The sequence below is a fragment of the Tachypleus tridentatus genome, chromosome 8 (assembly GCF_004210375.1).
Source record: "Tachypleus tridentatus isolate NWPU-2018 chromosome 8, ASM421037v1, whole genome shotgun sequence".
Classification (NCBI taxonomy): Eukaryota; Metazoa; Arthropoda; class Merostomata; order Xiphosura; family Limulidae; genus Tachypleus; species Tachypleus tridentatus.
This window is the reverse complement of record NC_134832.1, coordinates 40,243,017-40,270,189: the sequence shown is the minus strand read 5'-3', so window position 1 is coordinate 40,270,189 and position 27,173 is coordinate 40,243,017. Positions and strand designations below refer to the sequence as shown.

Here is a 27,173-nt window from a genome sequence, read left to right as displayed (position 1 = left end):
GTATGATATAGATAATCCTTTTACCTGCACATATTGTAAATTTATAATCATTTTTACTATAAACTTGTACATTTTATAAATTGATAATTATTTTTACTATAAACTTGCTTATGTTGTACATAAAGATAATCATTTTTACTATAAACTTGCTTATGTTGTAGAAAAAGATAATCATTTTTACTATAAACTTGCTTATGTTGTAGATAAAGATAATCATTTTTACCATAAACTTGCTTATGTTCTAGATAAAGATAATAATTTCTAGCATAAACTTGCTTACATTGTAGATAAAGATAATAATTTCTACCAAAAATCTGCACTTATTGTGTAAATGTAAATAATACTTTCTACTATAAACCTACATATTGTAAAATACAGATAATCCCTGTACATATTCTAAAATTATAATTCTTTTTGCCATGTACATATTTGGGAGTTTTTTTGTGTGTATTATAAAAAACAGATATCCATTTCTATCCAAAGCATTTTCTCATATTGTAAAATACAGAAAATATTTTCTGCTAGAATGATTTGGACATATTTTAACATGGAATGTAATTTCTAGCAAAGTAGCTATACACAACTTAAAGTACATATACCAATCACAAACAAATGTAATTATTGCAAAAGTAAGATATTACTTTCCAACATAAACATACACATTATAAACTTTGTATAATTATTTTTACTACTAGATTCTTAAATGATGTAAGAAATAGATAATATGACAATGAAAATCAACTGTACATACTGCTATACATGTATAACATTTTCTACCATATACACATGATAACATTTTCTACCATAAATAAATATACATAAGTAAAATACAGTTTTACTAAAATAATCTGTGCTTATTCTAATATACATATATTTTACCAACAAGACTTGCAATTATTGTAAACTATATTAAATATTATACATTTCATATATTATAAAATACAAATAGTCCTTTCTGCCATAAACATCTTCATATATATATATGACAATACAAACAATTTTAATTTTCCAAAAACACTTGAACATATAAAATATACTGAAGATACCTTCCACCACAACTTTGCAAATAAACTAAATTATGGATAATCCTTTATACCACACGCACCTGTTCAAAAGACAATTATCAGACAATTCTTTCTTTCAAAAACACATTTACCTAAGAAAATACAGATAATCTTTTCTACTATAAACACATGTACGTATAGAAATGTTTATAAGAGTTTATGATAGAATTATCTATATTTTAACATATGCATGGAATTATCAGTATTCTACCATAAACACCCCTACATATGTTAAAATATAGATAATTCTATCATAAACTCTTATAAACATTTCTATATGTACACATGTTTATAGTAGAAAGATTATCTGTATTTTCTTATGTAAATGCGTTTTTGAAAGAAAGAATTGTCTGATAATTGTAGGGGTGTTTATAGTAGAATACTGGTAATCCCATGCATATAATGTAAAATAGAAACAATTTTATCTATAAAAAACACCTGCCCACATCATACGGTGAAGATAATTTCTACCATTAAAGAGGTTCTGTTATAACATACAGGTAATTCTTTCTACCATGAACACCTGCAGATACCATAAAAAAATAATTTATTTATTAAAAACACTTGCAATTGTTGTAAAATATAAGTAATTATTTTTAGCACAGCACAACATATCTACAAATATTTATAAATGCACTTTTGTATTTGATCAAAAACATCTAAGTTTTAGATTAGGGATCAGAATGTATGTTGCTTGGCTTGTATTGAACAATTTAAATGATTGTTCCTACCATAGCCTCATTCATATATATATTATTATTATTACTAAAAACATTCATCATACTTTACAATATAAATAACACAACTCTAAAAACCAGACTAAATTGCAAAATGCAGGTTCTTCTTTTCAACACAAATATCATGAGATATAGTTAAATACAAAACATTAATTTAATCATTAGGATAATTACATCAGAGATGACTAAGTAGTACCCACCACGCAATACAAATTACTACTATCTAGTTGTATGATATTCTAGTTACTGAACCTTACATACACTGTACTATTATAACATCCACTCTAAGTATACCTTATAATCTAATTACTACAACATACTATCACCTAGTTACACTGTACTATAGTAATACCTGCTTTAAGTGTACTGTACATTGCAGCTATTAAAATATAGTATCATCTATATATACTGTAGTACATTAACCTTTACTCTAAGTTTATTCGACAGTGTAACTACTTAAATACTCTTTACTATATTAACATCCACTTTAAGTATGCTAAACATTGCAACTCTTAAGATACTGTGTATTATATTAACAGTCACTCTAAGTATACCGTACATTGTACTATTAAGCTCACTATCACTTAGATATTGTATTTTATTTAGGTGCATTCTAAGGACACCTTAAATTGTAACTTTTACAACGCACTATCATCTAGATACAGTGTACTATATTAACATCCACTTTAAGTATACCATACATTAAAACAACTGTCCTGATATCTTATGCGTTGCAAGTAATTAATGTTCAGTTATTAAAAAGGAAGTTACAAGAGCCATTATATTTATATACTATATATTACATACAAAGAACGTGTAGGTATAAACGGCCAATATCTAATACAGCATTTGGAATTATCAATATCTAAAGTCTCTACGAATAGTGTAGATTTAAAGCAATCACCGTTGTTTTGACATATTGTACATTAAAGCAACCATTATCTTTATAGTCCCTACTGTACATCAAACATAGTTTATATATACAAACAGATACTGGATTTCTGAACGTATATAAGTGTAGATTTAAGCTGTTTATAAATAAGGTTGCGTATCAGATAGTGGTTATTTGTATATCTAAATTCTGTTTGTTATAAAATACTGTTTACCTTATTAGTGTTTGTTTAACTACATAATATAACTGTATAGACTTTAGATGTTGATAATTTCTTTATAGCACTATACAATGGCTGTTTATATGGAGTTATCAACGTGAGAAGTCTGTATAACTTTTATGCATTAAAATCAACTGCAGTTTAAATATACTGTGAATCACAATAAACATTGTCTAAATGATCTCTGCTTTTATTATTAATGAGAAATTTATAAAACAGAAATATACTTTCAGCTAGCGTCTGCTCGCTGCCTTCAGCTATATGTTTCAAACACTGTGGTTTTCGTGGCGTTTTATTTTATAACTGGACATAATAGAAATTCAAATTTAAGCCTGAATTAATAGGCGTAAAACAAAATGTTTATTTCATTGAGATAATTAAATTATAAGAATGACCTTAATATAATTTAAAGATTTATAATGATATAGAGCGCCATCTATAAGCTTTAAATAACTAGCACATAGTGTGCCAATCTACACTTATCAGACAAATCAATAATAAGAAAGTGAAGAAGTAAAGGAAATATGTACGAAATAGAAAGTGTTTGTAGTAGAAGGTTGTAGAATGGGCTATCTGTGCTCTGCCTTTCACGGATATTGAAACGTGATTCGTAGCAGTGTGAGTTCGCAGACATACCACTGCGCCACTGTGAAGTAAATAAAGAATGACTTACATGTTTACTGGTTGTAAGTTACAGAAAAAGGTATTTATGACTAATATTATTTATTCATTAACACTGATCTTAGGTCTGTCTTTAATTGATTTAAATCAAACCAATAAATAATTAGACTCTTCAGAGTTTCAAATTAGAGTTTTTCTAGTGTTAACTCTTCATTCTATTTTTTGTATGATTTATTTTTACTGTTATTTAGCAGGTGGTGATTCACAAGCTACATTTATTATTATTTGTTTAAAGATAATACCATAATGTAACCATATTTAATTAAAGCACCTACAAACTGCGAAAAGTAAGTGTACTTTCTGCTAAACAGAAGTGTTACGCAGTGAAGAGTAATATACAGGTGTCAAAGGTGGAGATAATGTGAAAAACATCAATTTGCTATTATCATTTTCATTATAGTCTGTTTATTACGATACTTAAAAACTTCAGAAAAAATAATTGGACAGTTATGAAATCCAAATCGATGCACCTGCCACTTGTTACTTTATTCAGGTTTGGTCATTGTTTAGTTCAAAAGCCCCCTGCGCCTTAGTTTTCAAGACTTTCAAAAGACGTGATTCTGGAAAAGTTCGTTAATGATTAAATAGTTAGGGTGAGATGGTAAAAGCTTAATTTACATTACTTACAAGCCCTACACGTGTACAATATTAATAAAAACCCTTATGGTATAAATATTGGAAATCACCCAAATCGTAAAAGGCACGTTTATTAAACTATACGAGCCGATTCATATATTTTTGTCCAAACTAGTTAAGATTTGTCTCATATACGTTCGTTTTATATGCTCATGATACCCTTTTAATATTCGTTTCTGGGCATCAATACGAATGTGCAGTATTATGTTCTTTATCAATACAACTATTCAGTAGTTATTTGTATATACTGTTCTTTGTGTGTCTGTAAAATCAACTATCTTGAACGAAACCAATATTTATTTCTTCTATACTCCGTTATTTGTTTGTCTATAAAATTGACAATCTTGAACGACACCAGTACTTGTTTTGATACACTGTTCTTTATTTGTCTGTAATATCAACTATTATAAACGACACCAGTATTTGAGACAACTCAAGCAGTGCACTTTCCTAGAGAAGATACGCTCACCGTTACCTGAATCCGATTAAGAAGTTTTTATACAACAGGTTGTCATTATTAAAGTATACCACGACTTTCAGAGAATGAAGAAGCTCTTACCACACCAATAAATTTGTGATCAATCATGCTGCCGAGCACACTTGGGGAATTTTTAACAGGGATCTAACAGATGTGTGAATGAAGAAAAGTGCTATAATTTCGGTTTATTTTATCATTACTTTAGCGAGAATGCCATTAGTTTCGATGTGTAGAAAGAAGTTAGAGAATTTCTGGATTGTAAGATTTGATCAACTACATATTCATGTTTATAATCTTCACAGTAGCACCAGGAATGTATTCAGTTTCACCAAAAGGTTTTCTTGTTCAGGATCTTCTCTTTCACAACCACAGTTTTCAATTTTCAGATAAAGGTGTCACTCCTAAGTGTCTTAGGGTGTAATGTTAATTTTTTGGCTTTCCTAAATGCTCAGATATGCAAATTGTTTATTCTTCTATGAAGGATACTGAATACTTTCTTTTTTTCTTAAATTTGTTCTTTGGCTCTACATAGATTATCAATTTCAATGCATGAATAATTGTTTTCAGAAAGCGCTTTGACAAACTCTACGTCTATGAAGACATTATACTGCCAAATATTTGAGTATTTGCCATGAACCAACAGATGCTAAGCATGTTGCTAAAGCTTGTATCTATAGCAAATAAACCACTGTATTAGCATATGTAAACGGTTCTTACAAAGTATGGTTAATCCTTTGTAATAATACACCTCGTGCATTTAAGTCAGATAAACGAGGCTGGCAAGATAAACCATTCACGAAAATAGTCAAGTAACAGAATTAAGGAAAAACAAAGCAATTGTACGTTTCAAAAATGATACATCTTCTTATAATTCTTAACTTGTTTTTTAAGTTAAACACAATTGGCTATCTGTACTCTGCCTTCCACGGGTATCACTATCCTGGATTCTTGCATTGTAAGTCCGCAGACATAGTTCTATGCCACTGGGAGACTGTTTTTCGTGAATTCTGTAATTACGGAATACCACCAAGTATCGACAGTTTCATTTAACACCTACATATATCAAATGATTTTTAAAAAAGTATTACATACAACAGCGATTAACAAAACAAAAGCATGCCAACATTTAAAGGAAATGTGAGATACACGAGAAAGCTGTAATAACTACTCAAGGAAACAGTAAACTATATGGTGTACATTTTATAGATGTAAGAACGTGAGAGTGATGCCTAAAACTACAGAAAAATAGCATAGACTTATAATAACTTTGGAAACATCTAGAAATATATTATAATTTCAAACACTAAGACACGTATCGTCGCATATTAGGTAAGAATCTACGGTTTGTAAACGGTCGAATGCATATCCTTGTAAGAGGGGTAACTGCAAAATATAGAATGTAAACAGCAGTACGGATAAATAGTCTATCAGGTTTAACATCCATTCGCAAGTCTTACATTTGAACAGTCTAATAATATCCTCTATATAATACAAATCACACACAAAAAGAATATGTTAAACAATTCATTTAAACAATTAACATAAAAAAATCCATAACTTGAAAACGTAAGTACAACAAAAAAAACCGTTTCAATAAACCAGTAAGACTCTTAATGAAACTAATTCGTAAATATCGTTTAAGAAAAATGTGTGTATACATACGTACATACATATCATAAGAAAAAATGTTGAAATGACCAAAAAAGAAAAACAATTAGATACCGTTGTATTTCATATACTTAAACTTTTGAGAGGTTAAAGGACCTTGTTAGACAATCTGGGAAAATGGTCAACAAAATAAAGTTATATGTAATAGAAGCAAATAAGTTTGAAAGAAAAGAGTAAATACTGTTAACAATGTAGACCTATTAAATATATGTAATTTAAATTTCAATAGAAAAGTGAAAGACGATAAAAGGCTGTAATCACCAAATCAAATAGAAAAAAAGAAAAAGAAATACAATTCATAAACTGTCCCCAGGTTTGGATACCCACGATGGGCAGAGCAGAGATAACGCTTTATGTAATTTTGTTCTTAACAAAAAACAAACAGTAAGTTTTACTTTTATTTCTGATACACAAAACGGCTATACATTAATGAGTAGAAACTCATCATAGAAGTATATATCTCATACAATTTAAAAAGGTACGACAGAGGAATTGGTAAGGAGGGAAAACATTAAACCACCGAGGTATATCTCAGGCATTCAAATGACTTATAATAGAGAAGAATAAGAAATGGAACTAAAATTTTATTCTTAGAGACATTGTACACACACGTGAGATAAACGACAATGTCGGAGACGACTAAAACTCTGGTACAGCCTTTCTAATTTTGATCAATTAGCCAGCAGCACCAGGTGTAACAGAGACTTTGCTTGTTTCTTTAAAGTGACTAACTGGATTGATGTCAATGTCTCTCATAACATGTTCAGCAGTACCACATCTCGTTCTCTCAATTCTTCAGTATACAACCTAACAAACTAACCACATCAGACCAAGGGAGAACAAGATAAGTAAAAAGTAAAAAAAGATATCTCGAAATTTGAATAAAATATGACAAACAAGGGAAGAACATCGCCAGACGGTAAAACATTCAACCGAATACTGGTCTAACGGCTAAAGTGCGAAACTATTATTACACAGATCCGTGGTCCGTATTCTGTTGCTACAAAATGTATTCACGTTTTGAGACTGTGTGCGTTATAAGAGTAATGGTCAAATCCATCTATATGGTTAGAGTATCCCAAAGGATAGCAGTTGGTGCCGTTAACTAGCTGCTTTGTCCTTAGTCAATCACTTAAAAGTTAGGAATGAATAGCGCAGATGGTTTTTGGATAGATTTTTAGGAATTTTGAAATGACAGAAAAACCAACATAAGTTTAAATAAAGTATGACAGCCAAAGGAAGAACATTCAAATGTAAATTATTAGCAGTTCGAATTCCCAAGACACCAAATAACCTAATAGATTATAGTAACAGAAATAACAAGTTTTGCAGATTCAGTGTGACATTGTCTGAAATACAATAAATTTTAAGATTGTTGTACTACACGTCTCGTCCATATATGGTTTTTACTCTAACTCGATTAAGGTAACTTGGCCAAAAATTGGACACAGTGTTTGACATTTTCTTTGTATCGTCATTGAGTAACACGATTACCACACATTCAACAAATAAGTTTGTATGCGTTTCCTAGTCAGTATGAAACTTACAGACAGTTAATAATCAAATAAATTATAGGGAATACCACTATTCACTAAGTCTATGTATATATATGATTATGAATATCCAGACGGATGGTACGAGTTATCATACACATCTCATACGTGGACGAGGGATCGTGCCTAGTTCAGACAAATAAATCCATATTATGATCACATTACACTATGTAAGGTGGAATTCAACAAAATTGAGCCATTTTGAAAACAAGAGATGGCATTTAACAAAAATTATACATGAAAGTGTAGGATGTATTCCAGTTGATTTAAAACTTTACCACTTTGTCAATGGATTAATATTTTTCCTCAAACTCACAATTATTTTAGTTCTTGCATTCCTTTCGTTCTCTGGCCCTTTTCTTCTTTACATCTTTCTGTAAACGCTGCTAAAGATAGCTCAGCGTCTGCGCATTAGTTAAATAAACACTTTTTGCCATGAGGTAAAAAACACATTTTCTATGAAACTGATGAGCAATGAAAGCAAGTCATATTTTAGGAAGCGTCATATGCTTAGGCGGAGCTGCATAACCATTCAACTGTGCATTTAAACACAACCTTAATACAGAAGGTAGAAAAGATCATCCTTTTCTCACCACTCTAAAACGTTACCAACCCCTAGAATAACATACTTTGTATGAAGGGTACAAGTAAGCAGCGTATGTACAATCCACTATAAAACTTAGTATATCAACTGGTGTGTTCATCAACATACGGGTAACGAACAAGCATAACTGAAGGTTTTCAGCAGATAAGAGCCCAATTATTCAAGGTTATCACTCCGATTGCTATAGTATTTGTTAGCGAGTCTACATAGAATATTAAAGAAACTACACACACTTTTGAAAATTTCACCGCATACTAATTTCATATCCGCAAAAACCCGTTTTATTTCCTGTTTTACACAAATAAACGCCAATGATGTTCTAAGCTTAACATAGTACATTTTTGTTTATTTTGTAAACAGATATTTACATAAAGTAGAAGAAACTTATGCTTAGCTTCAATTTTCGTGTATTCGTTTTGTTTTTGTTCTTTTTCAGGAGGAATGAGCAATATCGTAATGTTAAGTGAATAACGTAAACACAAAAAAAGAGAATGAATTAGGCATGTGGAGGTAATTTCTTAACATACTTCTACCAAATATCCAGATCTCTCCATTATGGTGAAGAGAAACAAATTTTGTTTGTGTAAGCAACTGAAATATAACTAGTACCACATATATGTACCCGTGAATCAATCTATGAATCTAAATTGACAGCATCTAGTTATAAAACACGTTATTAAGTTTCCTTAAAGTGTGCTTAAAGGTTACATACAAAACACGTTACCAAATGTGCTGAAAGGTTATCTGCAGAACGCTTACCTTTAAACACGTGTCGCCAAATCTTGGCCCTTTGTATCCGTGTAAATGAATACATATCAAATAGCTAAATATAACACTTATAAAAATAATCTAAGTTAATTAGATTCAACCCTCAATCAGAAACACGCAAGTCAATGTTGTCTTTTCATATGAATTAGTAAATATGATATCTATAAAATAACTTAAAAGCTTCAAACACAGCAGTTAATGATTCGATAATTATTCGCTGCGCAGATTTTTCATTACACCCTTTATTTACAACCAAGGCTGTTAGAAGGTGAGTTTGAAAAGTGTTCAGCTGAAAGTTATTATCAATACCGAGGCTGTCACTCTTTTTACGATGTTAGTTCCTGGAAGCCTCTTGTAGCGTTGGTTCGATCTTTCTCGTTGGTTAATAATGTGAAGAATTTGCTCTCAGTTCAGCACCAGACATCATATTCAAGATATATTATTTTTTTGAAGTATCGTTGCTAGTGAGATATCTATGTGACTTCATCACTTATTCCGATAAATAATACTCTTTTACTTTCTTTTTAATCTTCGTATCTGTAAAGTCGATCACAACAATTAACATTTGGCTTTACATGTCTGTTCTTTGCGTAAGTGTATAGGGAGGTAACACCCAGCCCTTCATAACTACATTAGCGTCGACTGTCTCTCGAGAAATGCATTTCTTTCTCTTATCGGAAAGGAAATAGAATGTATAACCAAATTTAAATCCCTACATGAAATGCAGGCTTATCGGTATTGAAATCATACTATAGATCGTATCAGTGCAATATATCAAAAGAATTGTGTGCTTTGTCTGTGTGATAGCAGTAAAAAATGTTCAAGAACACAAAGATATTTCTACTAATCATGAAACGCAACCAGTTCTCGACTAAACTACAGAAGTGTAACCATATCTTCACCTAATAAATCTGTAATTCACCAGCATGAGCTTTCTTTCTTCCATGATAAGCTACTTTAACATAAATCTCTGCCACTCTATTTGAGAGGGTATAGAAGACTGATGTTTTGAGTTTTTTTTATAAATTTAATAAAGCACCATTATTTATACTTGAAAGAAATGTTACATATGCTGTTTATCTGAGAAAAAAGTTGCTGACCAACTTTTCTGCATGTGTGGCAGTCTTTTGTTTCCACACTTACTATTTTAGCCAATTAAAAAATAACATGGTGTAAAGTAATGGTCTACGTACATCAGCAGGTGTTACTCCGGCACAAAACTGTTGAAATATAGCATGCTGTTCCCTGGTTTCATTTCACAACACAGATTTAAAACCACTCTTTCATAGAGCAATGGATCAAATCCACTCATGTAAATATATTTATGCATCATCTTCAAAGACTCCTAATAACTATATTTTCGACTTTTAAAAAATTATAATATTGAAGGAGTTTTTTGTTGTACCAACTAAAACGATAAGCATCTAGCATCTTTAATCTGACTATTACAAAATCGTTCAATTAATATTTTAAAACTACCCGTCTTGCAAATAAAATTCTGGAACTTCAGACTGCTTAACTTTAAATTAAATGCCATTTAATTTCATATTTTTTTTTTTTATGTAACCTCACCTATAGTCGTCTTTACTGTATGAATTATTCTAGAAAATATAAATTTTTATGGCTGCCCTGGGAAAATGCACTCAAATAAATGATATCCTTGGAGTTTTTATATCTGATATCTTGAATTATGCTTAATGAGTTAAAAATGGCAGAATATCTAGGATCAGGTACACAATGAGTTTACACTGATGTTGAAGTAACGAGTTGGCTCTCAATATTCACATCTATCTGACTAAAATAAATTGGTATTGTGTGAAGTGAACAGGCTAGGGTAAAAAAATATGTCATAAAACAAAAAGGTATATATAAAATCTTAACATATCTTTATTTCATAAAAACGTAGAATTTCATCTTTCCTAATCCTGTGAGCATTATCTCTACCAACCATTTTGTCAATAGATACATTTAGTGGGAAAATATTCAAATTTCTTTGGTATTTTTTTTACGCGTTTGCTTAATAGTTTTTATGGGCAACAAAAGGCACTTCTCAAAGCCATTTCATTAGACTAGAGAAAAATTTAACAAAATGGGCTTTTACCGGGTTATTTCTACACGGTAAAAAAAATGTGACCTACTAGATAAATACAAAAGCAACTACAATAATTTAATTTCTCATACATTATCTCAATTTTTTACCCAGATACTAGAAATGATAAAGTAAATATATGGAGCAATACTCTAGTGATATCTAGACTCTAAGCAGTTTAACAAAATTCTCATGAATTCAAAATTATCTAATATATTAAATGAACTTCTGGAATCCTCCTAGCCTTTAATCTACCAATTTGGCTTTGGCTTGCTATGAATGCTTCGAGGTTACTTGCATAACATAATATTGTTGGAAAATTCTCGATTATTTATAATTCAATAAATAAAAACTAAATAACAATAATGTCTAAAATTGTTTGTAACTGGTGAATCAATATAATATAAAAGCGTGTAAACAAGTGTGCAGCAAGGACATTAATAGCAATATTTTGTTATTTTACTTCTAATAAATTCCAAACTTTAATGGCCCTCATTAAAATTAAGATATTATAATATTAGTACAGCTTTGTAAATAGTACTTTCTTGATTGAACACTTTACAAAACTTAGGTTTGCTTTGTGCCATAAAACACCAAACCAACCAACAAAACATAGGATTTATAAGTGCAAATGTATTAGCATTATCAGACTAAACAGCACTTTATGTGGACATGGGCTAACGGCCAGGACAGAAGGTCAGAGAGGCCCCTTTATGTTGAAACAATGACAAGAGTGTGGACAATCTAGTCAGCAGTTTTTGGTATCATAAGAGTTTAATTGGTTACTGGGGCCATATAACGGAATTGATTTACACTTTTATAATACCCGCAGATGAAACTGTGGGCGTTTTCAGGGGCCCGTTACTTCGAACTTCAACCTTTAGACCCGCATCCCGGCTTGCTAAACATTAAGCTGCATCGCCCAATATATATGTATCAAGTTATCAACATATAGTTGTGTTACATATTATAAATGCACACATTAAACAACCATAACCACAAAGTAATTTAAATTTGAAATCAAGTTAAAGAGACGAAAACGTAACGTTATAATTGATGGGTTACGTGTTGAAAACACAATAAACACACGAAATAATAATAATAATAAAACAAGATAAGTGTTGTACCGAAAAACGAGAGGTATGGAAACTATATTTTAAAAAACGTATATAATATGTATAAATATATACATCAAATAAACATTAAAGATATGCTGGTAGCATTTTCATTGTCAGTTCTAGTTGTCACCTCAAAGTCATATCCAGATAATGCCTATGATAATAGTTCTCTAATGCGTTTGAAATATCCCATATATCAAACAAAACCAAACACTGATGCTAAACTAGCCAGCATACATGGAGTTAGACATTATCAGTGTAAGTACTCAACTCCATACCTTTAATTGGGCGTCAGTTATCGGTTAGCGAGGTGGGCTACAGATTCAAAAGGTATGGAATTCGAGACATGATGTTAGAGATTTGGTTCAAAGAGCTGGATTAAGCTTTTGCGATAACGATTGCTTATGACTGGCTGTCTTCCTTCTGATCAATAGTTCAAACTCAGGGATTACTACATCTGAATCCTGGGATCTCTAATATAGCTATTTATCTCTTGACCGTGCCATACCTTTATAATCTACAAATCTGAGCGTTACGAGTACTCTCACTAGGATTCTAAGTTCTGTTTGCTGAGGAACAAAATCTAGGATTTTAGGACAACTTCGTGCTGTTAAGATTTAATCCTATCGAGAGCTGAAATATGCAGGTACTAAGTTAAACTGCATATACCTTTTAAATCATGCAAGGCTTTAACTACCGTTTGTATATAGGCAGCAAAATTCCTTGGTATGAGCAACTATATAGGTAATTAACAAAGAATATAATGTACGAAAATCTAAGTTAGTAGCCATGGCAGCTCATCAGGAAAAATGAACTCATTTAAGGATAATTAGTAGCAATTATAATATGTTATTTAAAACGACTAATTTAGCTACCAATATAAGTAATACTCAAAACCTTAAGTTCTAAATCTTTCAAACAAATAATTCCAAACCACTGAAGTATGCACATGTTTAACCAATATGCTTACCAGGATCACGATATGTTTGTCTTTTGCAATTTTTTCTCCCAAGCAGTTGACTACAGACGAGAAATATTTTATTATGACAGCGTCCAAGGAAACGCCTTCTATCTTTATGTCGGTTTTATGATCCTGGCTCTATGGGACAAGTAGTTATTACCTAGCTTTTCGTAACGGTCTTTAACTACAACAGTTTGATATCTTCCAGAATGCTCACTCTTGTAGCATAAAGCCTCCTGAGAAAAGTATACTTCAAAAGTAGCAAGTGTCATGACTCAACATTTCATGTTCAGTAAGTTATTAATAACTGGATTTATTTATTGTCACATATAAGTTTCATAACCTCAGTCCTCACTACAAAAAACAAAACAAAACACCAGAGTTCGCATGTTGAAACATTACATAAAACATTCTAGTAATTAGAACACCATTACTGAATTCAGTCCGCTTTTTAAAAACAAGTTAGATTGATGACAGTAAAAGATACGTAGGATAGAAATTTGAAATATCAAATTCAAAGAATTTTGGCGAAACCCTAGCACTTTCGACAGATGCACCTTTTTTTTTTTTTAGTATTAAAGTAAGAAATATGAATTAGAATTATTAATGGAACTTGAATATTGCCCAATATATTTTTCATCACTTTTATGTAAATTATGTAATAGTTTATAACGTGAAGTTTTATAAACTGGAAAAAAACAAAGAGGGATTGTTCTAAACGTATAGTTTAGGTATAGTAGGTAGTAACGGTGTTGAGACTCCTACGATTTGCATGTGCCTAGACTCTGGGGATAAACGAAACGTTGTCCACACCTATTACAAGCATATGCAAGTCATAATTTATACATTCTTAGCCATGTAAAAGTTGATTTTATTTTCTTACATTGTTGATTTATTTTTAATTGATGCGTACCTTTACCTAACCCTTAAAGTGAAATTTGATTAGAAAATCAACGACTTCAAATGTCCTGTTAATAAAGTCCAGCTGTTTAGCTTCATGGACAAGCTGGAAATTTTATATATGCAATTTTTTTCCACAAATCTATCATTTGCTTACCTCCTCAAACTGTCTAGAAAGTCTGCTGATTCAAATGTTTTAACATTTTCTTTAGCTTCTCCGTCAGTCCGAAAAGCAAGCAACTTTTTAGTTGTTGTCTAGGCAACTCTAAAAGACCAGCTGATGTAAGTGTCTTAAAATATCATTCAGTCATTCTGTTTCCTAGATAATTTGGTAACATAAGAGTTGCAGAAAGATGTTTAATCATCTGTTTAACCTTTCAAGCAGACTGCTGATCCAACTAATCTAGAAATCTTATGATGTCGTTCAATAACTTACTTTTCCAAGCTGACTTACTCAAATACTGGATCTTACGCTATTTTTCAGTTGTGTTTTGTTTCTTAGACAGCATGGAAAACTACAAAATAAAGCGCTTTCAGTTATTTATATTTTCAAAAGAGTAGAAAAAAGTTGCCCCACGAAAATTTCCTATAACTTCACCCAATTTCAAAATTCTTCAGACAACTTAAACAAAAAGTTAACAAGTTACAATATTTTCCATCTATTCAACTTGCTATGTAACCTAACGAAATGTTTAATGAAACTATCGCACGACGTTTATTCTGTTGTTTATCTCACCACAAAACTCGGAAAACTGATTTCCTTTTAAAGCATTTTAACGAGTTAATTAATTATGGATTTTTTGTCACATATATATTGTCATGGAGGGGCTGTTGAACAAGCACAACTTTTAGAGGTGTACACATCTCCTACGTAAATGTACTTTAAATAAACACAACACAATGATTTATCCAAAGTCGACCTTGTTCGGATGACCCTTCTATGGGCTGTAGGCTTATTACTTGTAAGCTTTATCTTCGAAAACATGTATCGAAGAAAGAATATTATCAGTTCCTTTTGTTTATTTATGTATGCCTATAACAAATCAAAATATAATTATTGTTTGTTCAAATATATTTTTTATATTTTTGAACAATTATATTGTTTATGTGTGTGTGTACAACTCAGATTAAAAACAACAACTTTCTTTAAAGCCAAAAAATATCTCACTTACAGCCGGATTCCTTAAGCATCTGTGAAGCAACTCAACATGTTGACACAGCCTCTTTTATATATGAAAAGTAAAACGACCGATAGCTCCTTCAGACAAACAAACATCGTCTAACTTTTACAAGACATGGTATAGTGTAGAGAGACCCTCAGTGGGAAACAGATTTATGATATAAAGTGTCATCTGCTCCAGCAAAGCTCTTTATTAAATATACGATGTACCATCTGATTAAAGATTATTGGCGAGAAACGAAGATACTCATCTAAGTCATTATAGGTTTTAATGCTTTGGTGTATTGATTTATAAAATTCAGTAATTCTAATCAGTTTAGTTCATCTAATAGTTATTTTAACATATTTTAACTCTGATTTATATAATTAACTTACTTTTCGTCAGAAGATTTTCATAATGATTCTTGAAATTATGATGAATGATAACATACGAATTTTTGTTGATGGCTTTCCTTAATGCATTTTATCAAATTATTTATTTTATCTTTCGCAAAATATGCACTTTATATTGGACTTTAAAAACATAAAAAAATGTTTGCTTGTTGTTAAACACAATATTGTCCAATGGATTATTTGTGCTCTGACCACCGCGAGTATTAAAACCTGACTTTTAGCAGCATGAGCCCCCAGACTTAGAGCTGGGCTAACATAACAAAGGACACTTCAAAAATTTCACAACTCCACACATTTTAACACTTCATTCAGTTTCTTAAGATTTCAGTTTTGATATAGTCTGAATCTACATTTTTACAGAATACAACTATACTTTAATTTTTATCAATTCGATAAACTTTTTATTTTCCTAAGCGTTTCATTCTAACAGTACTTTCTAAAGAACAAAAATAGACTCCAACCTGTCTTCAAATTCATACTTTTGTTAGTGTTTTATTCTAAACAGCAATTTCTAATAAAAACGTACATACTCTAACCTTTCTTTTAACGTAGTAACTTTTTATTTTCATTCTAACAGTACTTTCGACAAAATCAAACAATACTCCTGTCATCCAATTCGTATTTTTGTTAGTGATTTTTTTTAAACACAACCTCGCCTGGACTGATGGTTAGGGTACTCACCCCGCAATTGGTGGATCGCTGGATCGAATTCTTTTATTTAATATTCTCGCCATTTCAGCCGTGAAAGCGTTATAATGAAAGAGTCAATCCCACTATTCATTGGTAACGAGTAACCCAAGAGTTAGTGTTGAATGGTTTTGACGAGCTGTCTTTCCTCTAGTATATATACATATATAAAGTTACTTGAAGTGACATATACATATATCACTTAAAGTAACTTTATGTGGAAATTCAACAAGAACAACAAGCCTTCCAACACCTCTTTCTGAAAAATATTTCATGCCCCTTCTGTATTTCAATTTGCTAAACGTCTCTTCTGATTAAATTTTCATACTAGTCAGAATTTCCTTTGAAGAATGCAATCGCACTTCAACTATTTCTTTATCATAATGAATTTCTAACACGTGTTGCATTTAAATTAACTTTCATTTTAGACTTCTATATTCGTTGGTACTTCATTCAAAGCAATTCTGGCCTAAGTAAAAGCAGGAAAAATGACTACTTGAGAAAAAAAGTTTTTAATTTTGTTATTACAGTTGTTTTATCCGTTTAGGCAAAGTTAGATGTCTTATTTCAGCCTTAATTTAGATAAATATTTTTAAGGGGAACATTGCCCCCTTAATCCCTTGCAAGTACATATCATATTAATGAACTGTGTGATCTAAATATTCTGCTGCTTAGGTCCTTATACTTTCTAAAACTGGTCCTAAACCTAAGCATGTACCTTCATCAAAAAATAACCAAATTTTTCATATCACTTGGTTTGTATCTTTGCTGATCATGATAATTCAACGCTACGGTACACAAGTGCCTAACACATAAGATAGAGGGGGCAAGTGCTCTCCAGTTTTTTGCGCTTAGTAGCCATAAATGTAACAACTGATGCTATAATATATTTTTCACTTTTCATATAACCTATTGCATTTCAGTAATATTATCATTTTGAGTATCTTGGTTAATTATAAAGAATCCTAGCGTCATTACATAAACAAAACTTCCAGATATCCACTATTTAAACATTTTATATATTTCAAAACCAAGTCTTGCAAGAATAAACTCTTGATAGATAGCAAAATAACAATAATCGAAACTTACTTTATGTTTTGATTTTTATGTTTCATGTTGTTGTTTTTTGCTTTTTTTATTTTCCAGACTTATTATATATCCAGCTTATATCTCTGTTTCTGGTAACGTTATGTCGTTTCCTGTTAGATCTGAATCTAGAACTAGGTCGAGCCGCAAAAGGTTTCAGCGATAATGTGAACCGTAAGTCAACAAGTAATAGTCTGGAAAGGCGGAACATCTGTAAAAGATTAAACATGTACACACGGACATCGTAAAACCTCCTACGCAGTGGAATCTTCCACATTTCCATCCCTCTCTTAGAATCAGTTAATGCCCATAATGGAGATAAATAAGGTATAGCTGACTTAAGAAACGAAATTGTTCAACAACATTAAGTGAACATCTCTTATTAAAATTTTTAACTTACATAATCTGTACATGGAACTCATCTAACACTTGCACACAGTCCCGTCACTGCATACTTCGAGACTCGGCAGATGGCTTTTAAAAGCTAAGCTAGCCGTAGTATTTTTTATACCATATTTCACAATATGTAAAACTAAAATTTATTCTCAAGTTTAAAGCAATGTAAAGAAAAAATACCATACTGAAACATTATATTATTGAAAATAGTTTATTAAAACCATAAATATGACTAATGTTATTTTTTAGATTTATATGTACTTAAAATTAGTTTTCAGAATATACACAATTATCTTTTTTTATGCCAGTGGTAAAAAAATGGTAAAGGAAGAAATTCCGGAGACGTTCTGTCGGGAACCAATTTATCTTGGGAAAAGGGCGCCACTTGTTTTTCCTCATCCTCTAAATGGCTTTGGTTATTCATACTGATTTGGTTGCACTGCACTTTTAACTAACATCTTTAACAAACTTGAACATACAAAAAAATGAAGAAAAACTGGTGCCTTATATACTTTCGTAAAAATTTAGCAAAATTAGCTTGTATACAGTAGAAGGTCAAGAAAGACTGGTTCATTATAGAATTTAGTATAGAACTAAAACTTTAGTTAAATCTACCGTGTATACTGTAGAAAATCAAGAAAAATTTATATCTTATACAATCTGGCATAACCAAAAATTTTAGTTAAAACTAGACTGATAAAGCGGAAAGGCAAGACTGGTACCTTATAGAGTTTGGTATAGAACTAAACTATAGATAAATCTACCCTGAATAAAGCAAAATCTCGAGAAAGTTTGATTTATTCTACAATCTGGTATATAACAGACTTTAATTAAATCGAGCTAGTATACAGGAAAATGTCAAGAAAAGTAATTATTACTATAAATTATTAGGCACAAATCTACAGAAATGGCTATATGTGTCCTGCCCTCCACAGTTATCAAACCAGGTTTTTAGTAGAATAAGTCAACAAACATACCACTTGGCCTCTTGGACCCAAGTCAAGAAAGACTGTTACCTTATAGAATCTAGTAAAAAACTAAAAATACAGTTAAATCTAGCTTGTATACAATAGAAAGTAAAAAAAGACAAGTACTTTATACAATATTGTATTTAACTAAAACTTTAGTTAAATCTAGCTTCTATACAGTAGAAAGCCAAGAAAGGCTGGTTTCCTACAAAATCTGGTATAGAGGTAAAACTGTAGTTAAATTTACCCTGTATACAGCAGAAAGTAAAAACAGGGTAGTACCTTATAGAATTTGCTAAAGAACAAAATATTTAGCGCACAAACATACCACTGTGCCAATGAGTTAAGTCAAGAAAGACAAGTACCTTCTAGAATCTGATCTAGAAATAAAACTATAGATAAATGTACCTTGTATATAACAAAAAGTCAAGAAAGACTGTCACCTTTTATAATCTGGTAAAGAAGTAAAACTATTTAAAACTATCACTGCTGTAAAAGGACAAGAAAAACTGGTATCTTATAGAATATAGAATAAAATTAAAACTTCAGTAAAGTCTAGCCTGTACACAGTACAAAATGAAGACTGGTATCTTATAAACTTTGGCACATGCTAAAATTTGTGTTAAATCTCGACTGTATATATAAGAAAGGCCAGAAAGACTGATATATTATAGCATCTGCTGCAGAAATAAAACTTCAACTAAATCTAGCTTGTATACAGTAGAAAATCAACAAAGACTGATATATTATCATCTGGCATAGCGGAAAAGCAAGAAAGACTGGTACCTTATAGAATCTGATACAGAACTAATACTACAGTTAATGTAACTTACGCAATAAAAAGTAAAAAAAAATACTGGTATCTTATACAATCTGGAATAGAACTAGAACTTAAGTTAGATCTAATATTATACAGCAGAATATCAAGAAAGACTGGTACCTTATAGAATCTGGTATAAAATAAATTTTAATTAAATCTAGCTTGTATATAGTGGAAAATAAAGAAAGACTGATATCTCATACTCTCTGTCATAGCCTACAACTTCAGTTAAATTTAGACTGTTTGCAGTACAGATTCAAGAAAGACTGGTACCATATAGAATCTGGTGTAAACTAAAAGTTTATTTAAATCTAGCTTGTAAATAGTAGATTATCAAGAAAGACTGATATATCACACATTCTGGGATAGCCTACAACTTCAGTTAAATCTAGACTTTATACAGCAAAAAGGCATGAAAGACTGATACCATGTAAAATCTCATTTAGAACTAAAACTTTAATTAAATCTATCTTGTATACATCATAAAATCAAGAAAGCTTGGTACCTTATAAAATGTTGTATGAAGCTAAAATCTTAAATAAATCTACCCTTTAAAGTCAAGAAAGACTTGTACTTTATAGAACCTGCTATGAAACTAAAATTATTGTTAAATCTAGCTTGTATGCAATAGAAAGTCAAAAGAGACTTGTACGTTGTAGAATCTGGTAAAGAAATAAAACTTTAGTAAAACTAACTTATATACAGTAGAAAATCAAGAAGGACTAGCAGATACTCTAGTATGGAAGGACTAGCAGACACTCTAGTATGGAATTAAAACTTCAGTTAATCTAAGTTCTATCTAACTTATAGCTAAGGTAGATTTTTGCTTCTACAGCAACTATTGTTTCATCCATCAAGAAAGGTCCACCTTTCGAAAACACTTGGGTTATATGGTTTTTATTCATTTCTATCAAGACTTCTTGAACCTATGTGTTCTTCTTACATCATAAATGATCAAACTAAATAAAATGTGAAACTCAAAACCGAAAAGTAAGTTATAAAGTAATTAAGCCAATCATGTTCCACAAACTAAATTGAAATACACAATAAAACTGCTGTAATTATAATGCATATAATCGCCATTTAGACAGTCTCACTGGATATCATTGGTCGATGATATCCTTTAAAATTTGATCATTTTCGGGAAGTTCCTAAGAGAACTGTGAACAAAGCAGGCCCAGGGTTCTATAGAAGTAAATGATATCATGTTCGTAATTTGCTGTTCAAGAAACTATTGGCAAAGAAAAAAATATTAAACTTGTGATCATGATTAGAGAATAGATGAGTTTCTGGTAGATCTTCAATATAGAAGATCACAATCATAAATAGAAAAACATGAATGTAGGTTAGGTTAGTGACGTTCAATGAGCAAACTAGATAGAAGCGAAGTTCGACAGGAATCGATGCAATTGTTCCACTTCTCTGAAAATTATGCTTTAAGGAGATTTGACCATAAAGAGATTCAAGTGGAACCAAATGAACTTTTTATCTCATTACATTAGGCCTGAAGTTTCACTTAACAAGAACTTTTTGTCCTTTATGTCAACCAGCAGAATTATTTCTTGAAAATGCTTGTGATTCAGCTCTCAAAATGTTAAAAACAACAAATCCCGTCAGAGGAGAATTTAGTATAAGCAAAACTCGAAGTAAAATGTGCCTGAAAGACCTTTCCGATTTAATCTATATAACGAAATTTACCCCTTTTCGGATTTTGCACTTTCACTAGATCTACCACTTACATATCTATATCTTCAGAGAAATTAAAAGCTTGCCAATCTTAGAATTATCAACTTGCTTCGTATTCTTTGGCTGAACTGGGTTGGTTGTTTGGTTTGTATTACCTAATAACACATCCGGACGTTTTCTACATACTTGAGATAATATAACTCCTTGCATGAACATACTTTCATTTTCCGGTAATTCAACTCTTCATATTTTCTTATCATTGGTCTGGCAGAGCAGTTAAACTTTATAAAGTCTGTTGATCTTGCTTCATCTATCAAACATACATACTTTTTATTTATGGTCTACATGCTGAAGAGGTGGCATTTACTGTCGTCATATTTCCGGTTCTGTAATTCACTATTCTGAATAATGCCTATTCCTATTATGAAATAAGTCTTATCTTTGTAAAAACATGACTCATTTGAGTTTCGTGAAACTTAAACTTTCATTTTTATCGAAAAATTAAAATGCTACTTAAAGTGACAACTATACTAAAAATAAAAAAAAGAAATTTTTGGATAAAATAATTTACTTTAGACTACTTAATGAAAATATTTCTAGTTTTACCTTCTATTGTGCAGCACAATGCAAAACAAGATCAACTTTACATGTATTTTTCAGGACAAGATTTAACAAGGAATGCTTCAACTCGACCTCACACAAAAATACATAAAAAAATACTTCGAGACCACCCTACAAACAATGCTTAATAATAAATAATTCAAGCTTATTCTAAAGAAAAATACTTAGCAGGGCATCTACACTATAGAATTATACTTAACAAGAAATTTATCAAGTCTATCCTACAGAACAATACTTACCAAGAAATACTTCAAATCTCTCTTATGGAACAATATTTCACAAGAATTGCATCAAATCTATTCTAAAGAACAATACTTTCCAAAGTATACTTCAAGTGTGTCCTGCCAAACATTATTGAAAAATTAATACCTCAAGTTGATGCTAAGAAGCAATACATATAAAGAAATACTTCACATATATCATGCAGAATAACTTACACAGGAATACTTCAAGTTTCAGAATAATGCTTAAAAACAAATATTTTAAGTTTATCCTACACAACAATACTTAATGAGGAATAAAACGATTCCATTTTACAAAACAATATGTAGCTAGGAATACTTCAACTCTATGCTACAGAAAAATACTATGCATTAAAAACTTCAAGTTTATCCTAAAGAATAATACTTAACAAAAATACTTCAAATCTATCAAATAGAAAATTATTTGATGAAAAGTACTTCAAAACTATGCTAGAGAACTATACTACTGAGAAATACTTCAGGATTATTCTACAAACAATAAGTAAGAAGAAAAGCTATAAGTATATTCCAAAAAGGAGTATTTCTGAAACAATTGTGTGAATTCACCACAGTTAAAAATATATATTAAGAAATGTTTAAGGTCGGTTCTGCTGAGCGATACTTACCAAGGAATACTCCTATCAAAAATAATAATAATTAACAAGAAATACATCAAGGCTATGCTACAGAGAAATACTTACCACAGAATACTTTAAGAGCCTCTGAGAGAATAATAGTTAAATAAAACTATTTTAAGTCCATTTCAAACAAAAATACTTAAAAAGAAATGCTTGAATTCTATCCTACAGAACAATAATTCACCATAAACACTTAATTTTAAACTTAAACTTACAGAACAATAATTAACAAAGAATACTTCAAGCCCATTCTATAGAAGAATATTCAAAACAGTACAAACAATCTATTGGGTAGCTTTCTGTAAACTAAGAATCATCAAACTAGAGTAATATATAACAAGGAACACTTCAAATAATCATATGTAACAACATTTAAAAGAAATACTTTTTCAAGTTTATCAAATAGGAAAATATTTGACAAGAAATACTTAAAGGCCATTTAAAAGATGAAAACGTATGAGGAAATACTTCAACATTATACTTTAAAAGAAAAGATAGTTAACAAGAAACACTATAAGTTCATTAAAAAAAGCACTACTTTTCAAGGAATACTTTATGTCTACCATACTGAACAATACCTAGCAAGAAATAATTTAAGTCTGTTCTGCAGAACAGTACTTAAAAAGAAGTACTTCAAATACACTCTACAGCTCAATAGTTAACAAGGAATACTTAAATTCTATCATACAGAACAACACTTCATGTCTCTCTTACAGAACAATACTTACGAGTCAAAACTTCAAGTTTTTTATTCAGAAATACTTCACTTCTATCCTAAAGAATAGTGCATAACAAGAAATATTTTAATTTCATCCTACAAAAAACACTTAACATGATATACCTAAAGACTGTTATACCATACTTACAAAACAATATTTCAACTTTACCCAACATAACAATACTTAACAAGAAATGCTTGAGGTCTACTTTACAGAATAATACTTAATAAGAAATATTTCAAGTCTGTCTCATAAAAACACAATGAGACCATACTTACCAAGGAATACTTCAGTACTGTTCTACAGAACAATACTAAATTAGAAATACTTTTGGAATATATTCCAAACAACAATATCTCCGAAGGAATATTTTAAGTCTACCACAGAGGAAAAAACTTACAAAAAATATTTGACGTTCATCCTACATAAGCATACTTAACAACTAATATTTCGAGTCTATTCTACAGAACAATATTTTGTACAGTACATATTGCCCATTGGGTAGTTTTCTGATTAACAAAAATCAACCAACTAGAACAATGTTTATGAAAGAATATTTCAAATATATCATAAATAACAAGACTTAATAAGAAATACTTAAGGATTATTCTAAAGAACAGTGCATACAAACAAATACTTTATTTCCACTCTTCAACACAAAACTTAATCAGGAATACTTCAACTTAATCTCACACAACAGTACTTATCAAAGAATAATTCATGTTTATCCACAGAAAAATACTTAACAAGGAATATTTTAAATCTATCAAATAAAAGAATATGTAATAAAAATACTTCAAAATTAGTGTATAAAATACTGCTTACTTAAGAATACTTCAAAATTATCCTACAAAACAATACGTAATATGAAATATATGAAGTTTATTTTAAAGAAAAATACATAACGAGAAATATTTCAAGCCTGTCTTACAAGAAATACCTACTAAGCAATACGTCATAACTATCATACAGAACGGTACTTAACAAGGAATACTTTATGTCCATTCTAACGTACAATACTTACAACATTTCATGTCTGTTCCACAGAGTAATCCTGATCACAACAGAAACAACCTATTGTATAGCTTTGTGCTCAACAAAATCAACTATAACAATACTTAACAAGAAAAAAATTCAATAATTAACTAATAATACTTCAAGACTAATCTAAAGAGCAGTAATTAACAAGAAATACTTCAAGTTTATCCTACAGAACAATATTGGGTAGAGCACAAGTACCCCGCTGTGTATCTTTCTTCTTAATAGAATAATACTCAACAGTTGCTCTACATTCCGTTACACTTCAAATCTGTTCTATAAAACAATAGTACCCAATGAATACTCCAAGTGTACCCTACAGAACTGTACTAAAAATATGAATTATTCATGTATGCCTTATATAACTTACACAAAAATGTGTTACAATAACTAATTCGAGTCTATCTTACAAAGCAGTACATAATAAGTACAAAAGAATACTAGAAATAAATATTTAACAATGAATACTTTACGTCATTCTTTCATAATAATATTGTATTTTGCACAAATCGTCCATTTTGTAGCTTTATGCTCATAACAATACTTAAGAAAGAATACTTTAAGAACACCATACAGAACAATACATATCAAGCAGTATTTCAAGTCTATCCTACAGGGCAATATTTAACAAAGAAAACTTGAGGTATACCGTTCAGAATAATATTTAACATATTATACTTTATAGCAATTCTACAAAGCAATACTTAACGAGAAATACTTCAAGTCTCTTCTATAGAGTTTATCCTGCAGAGTAATACGTAGCAATGAATACTTTAACTCAGTCCTACAGAACAATACTTAATAAGTAATATTTCAAGAGTCTAAACTAAATAACAAATGTAATGAGAAATTCTCGAAGGCTATCATACAGAACAATACTGTGAAACATACAATCAATTCAAAATAATACTAAGGAGAAGTACCTCAAGTCTATCTTAAAGAACAATAGTAAACAAATAATACTTCTAATCTATTCTAACCAGCATTTCTATCAAGAAATACTTCAATTCTTTCTTACAGAAATATATATAAGAACAAATACTTAGTCTTAAATACAATAAAACTTCCAAAAATACTTTAATTACACAATAAAGACAATATTTAACATGAAAACTCCACGTTTATCCTAGAGATAACACTTGTGAAGAAATATTTAGTTTTTATATAGAAAAATATGTTACGAACCTACTTCTACTATCCTACAGAACATTACTTACCAAGAAATACTTTAAACTTATCTTACAGAACACTACTTATCAAGGAATTGTTAAGTCTCTCTACAGAACAATAATTTAAAAGAATACTTCACGTTTATCCTACAGAGCAATTTATAACAAATAACACTTCAAATCTATCAAGTAGAAGAATAGTTAACAAGAAATACTTCATAGTAAAAGAAAAGTACTTACTGAGGAATACTTCAGAATTATACTACAAAATAATACTTAAGAAGAAAAACTTTAACCGTATTCTAAAAAGCAATACTTCACAAGATATTCTTCAACGCTATCACATTGAATAGCAGGGGTGTAGATCCTGGGAGGATGGGGTAAATACATCTCCCTTCATTTTAGGTAGGGGGTATGGTGAAAACAGTCATCCTCCCCTACAGTTTGGTCTGTTGAATTGTTTTATTGCATCACAGGCCTACAAACTGCGTGTTTGTTCTTGTGATTCTCGTGTTCTTACCAATCGAATTACATAATTAGGCCTAGATGTTGGCTTTTTCAGTAGCCGAAATGTACATCTTTAATATAGGCGTACTTATAAGCTTTTCGATCTAAGCGATAGTTCGTATCAGCCAGTAGGCCTAACTATACATGCAAGGCTTGCAAGCACTATCACAGAATCTACCTACGTCTTGTACGTAGTGTAAGATTAAGTAAAATTTTCATCACAACAGATTGAACAGAGCATGAAATTCGAAAATATTACTCCCAAACGTAAACTCCTGTGATCTAGATCTGGCAGGCCATTTGTAGCTGCATTAATCTTATGTGTATATTGTGCGGTTTTCCTAAGCCATTTATTCTTATGCATGTCTAGCCGGTTTTATTATTGAATGCCTTCCTCTCCTAAGCTGCCGAACCCGCTGACCACAGTGTACGTTTAGTGTGCAGTTAACGAAAGGTTCGGGCCGCTCGGATCCAGACACGCCCTACATCATCGCCCCCCCTTCCTCCGCTTCCGTTCCCTTTAGTCTGAGCCTTGATTTTACAACAGAGCTTATAAGACTAGTGTTTGTGGCCTTCATTAATCCATGAAATTTCAGATTATCACCGCCCTCTAATAAAGTGCTGGTGCTTTATGGTAAAAAAACAATATATTTT

General features: G+C 30.7%; 1 protein-coding gene across 17 annotated transcripts in view; it reads right to left on the bottom strand.

The window, feature by feature from the left end:
• LOC143222229 (uncharacterized) overlaps nt 1-27,173 on the bottom strand; it is a 186,855-nt gene that overhangs the window by 119,573 nt on the left and 40,109 nt on the right. For 4 of the 17 annotated variants that reach the window (XM_076448427.1, XM_076448432.1, XM_076448438.1 and 1 more), the window contains exons 1-2: nt 26,253-26,451; nt 17,719-17,926 (exon numbers count right to left, since the gene is read on the bottom strand). The exons of 11 other annotated variants lie outside the window; for them this stretch is intronic. The gene's annotated coding sequence lies outside the window, so the exon portion shown is untranslated. Of the gene's footprint in view, nt 1-17,718; nt 17,927-26,252; nt 26,638-27,173 lie in introns of those variants that run through there. 2 more of the 17 variants (XM_076448430.1, XM_076448434.1) reach the window with 1 other exon arrangement.